This window comes from Marmota monax, unplaced genomic scaffold, assembly GCF_021218885.2.
Source record: "Marmota monax isolate L192 unplaced genomic scaffold, Marmota_monax_Labrador192_F-V1.1 WCK01_AAM20220418_F8-fsc00001, whole genome shotgun sequence".
In the NCBI taxonomy this organism is placed as follows: domain Eukaryota; kingdom Metazoa; phylum Chordata; class Mammalia; order Rodentia; family Sciuridae; genus Marmota; species Marmota monax.
This window is the reverse complement of record NW_026693777.1, coordinates 43,381,222-43,383,413: the sequence shown is the minus strand read 5'-3', so window position 1 is coordinate 43,383,413 and position 2,192 is coordinate 43,381,222. Positions and strand designations below refer to the sequence as shown.

Here is a 2,192-nt window from a genome sequence, read left to right as displayed (position 1 = left end):
CCCAAATCACTTAATGACTTTCAAAAGTTATTAGGAGACATAAATTGGATAAGGCCTTATCTAGGTATACCAACAGGAGAGTTGGGACCTTTATTTGATATTCTAAAAGGTCCATCAGATCCAAATTCACCCCGCATGTTAACTCCTAAAGCAAGAAAGGCATTAAAAATTATTGAAACATATATGGAAAACATACATTTGGATAGAATTGATATAAGTTTGCCTTTATTATTTATTGTACTACCAACAAAAAATATTCCTACAGGAGTATTTTGGCAAGAAGGTCCATTATTGTGGATACATTTATCTTATTCTCCTAACACTATTCTTACTAGGTATCCTGAGGCTGTAGGACAATTAATACTCAAAGGAATAAAAGCAGCAAAGGGAGTGTTTGGAATTTCTCCCAATAAAATTATTACTCCATATACTATGGATCAAATTGATGAGTTAGCTAATGAGTTAAATACTTGGGCAATAATCATGTGTAAATCCACGTTCTCTGCCCAAATCCACCTCCACTGGGCTTGAGCCATTAGCCAAGTGGTATGACAATTTCCTTGCCAGCGTACCCCATGTTGCAGTGACATTGAATGTAGGTGACCTTGCTCAAGGACCAAGGCGGATTAGGGCGTTCCTGGTTTAGGTTCCAGGTTTAAGGTTTAAGATTATTCCTGCTGGGAATAGGGCGTATCCTGCTGCCTGAGTTCCCCTTGAGTTCTCACGGGATTCAGACAGTATATTTTGGAGATAGAAGCCCAGTGGAGGTGGATTTGGGCAGAGAACGTGGATTTCCCCAGAACGTGATTGTAGACGGCTGGTGTGAGTTCGGGAATAAAGAGTTGCTGTTTGAATCTACAAGCTGTGTGGTGGCTCGTGATTGTGTGCCCAGCCAGACTGCGGCATTTGTGCCCAGCCAGACTGCGGCAATAACCTACAACTATATTTCTCATGAACAAAGATGCAAAAGTCTTTGACAAAATATTAACAACTAGAATACAGAAAAAAGGTAATACAGGCTGGGGTTGTGGCTCAGTGGTAGAGCGCTCACCTAGCAAGTGCGAGGCCCTGGGTTCAATCCCCAGTACCACACAAAAATAAATAAAATAAAGGTATTGTGTCCAACTACAACTAAAAAATATTTTTAAAAAGAAGAAGAAAGGTAATACATCCATACTGTGTGAAGTTATCCCAGGAAAGGAAGTATGTTTTTTTTTTAAATATTTATTTATTTATTTATTTTAGTTCTCGGCAGACACAACATCTTTGTTTGTATGTGGTGCTGAGGATCGAACCCGGGGCCTCACGCATGCCAGGCGAGCGTGCTACCGCTTGAGCCACATCCCCAGCCCGGAAGTATGATTTTATAAAAAAAAAAGTATAATGCTTCATAATAGAGAATAAAGAAGAATGAATATATGAGTTTCTCAATGGCTAAAGAGAAATTTTTTTTTACAAAATTGTACATTTATGATAACAAAAAGCACAACAAGCTAGGCTCAGTGTTGCGTACCTGGAATCTCAGGAACTCAGGAGGTTGAGGTAGGAGAATCAAAAGTTCAAGGGCAGGCTTAGCAACTTGGACTTTGCCTCAAAATAAAAAAATTAAAAGACTAGGGATGTAACTTAGTGGTAAAGTGCACCTGGGTTCAATCTCTAGTACCAAACAAACAAACAAAAAAATAGTTTGGAGATTACAAGGTCACAAGCACATGAAATCCAACAGGGCCAAGTATGGCGGCACAGGCCTATAATCCCAGCAACTCAGGAGACTGAGCCATTAGGATCAGAAGTTCAATGGCAGGCTCAGTAATTTAGCAAAGCAATTTAGCAAGCCTCGTCTCAAAATAAAAAATAAAAAAGGCTGGAGATATGGTTCAGTGGCTAAGTACTCCTGGGTTCAATCCCCGGTACTAAAACAAAGAGAAAAAAATCCTATGGGGTGTATAAAAAACATAATAGGACACATAATTAAATTCAGCAAAGTCAGAGTGTATAATATTATGCAAAATGTAAATGTATAAAAACTACTAACAGGGCTGGGATTGTGGCCCAGTGATAGAGTGCTTGCCAAGTGCATGTGAGGCAATGGGTTCAATCCTTAGCACCACATAAAAATAAATGAATAAAGTCATTATGTCCACTAAAAAATGGGGGGGCTAGGAATGGAATTTAGTGATAAACTATCCCTG

At 39.1% G+C, this 2,192-nt stretch overlaps 1 non-coding gene across 1 annotated transcript; it reads left to right on the top strand.

Moving 5' to 3' along the window:
- The first annotated feature begins 1,020 nt into the window (after window positions 1-1,020).
- Window positions 1,021-1,093, top strand: Trnaa-agc (transfer RNA alanine (anticodon AGC)). Its single transcript has one exon. It is a non-coding gene; the product is annotated as a tRNA-Ala (tRNA).
- The last annotated feature ends 1,099 nt before the right edge of the window (window positions 1,094-2,192 follow it).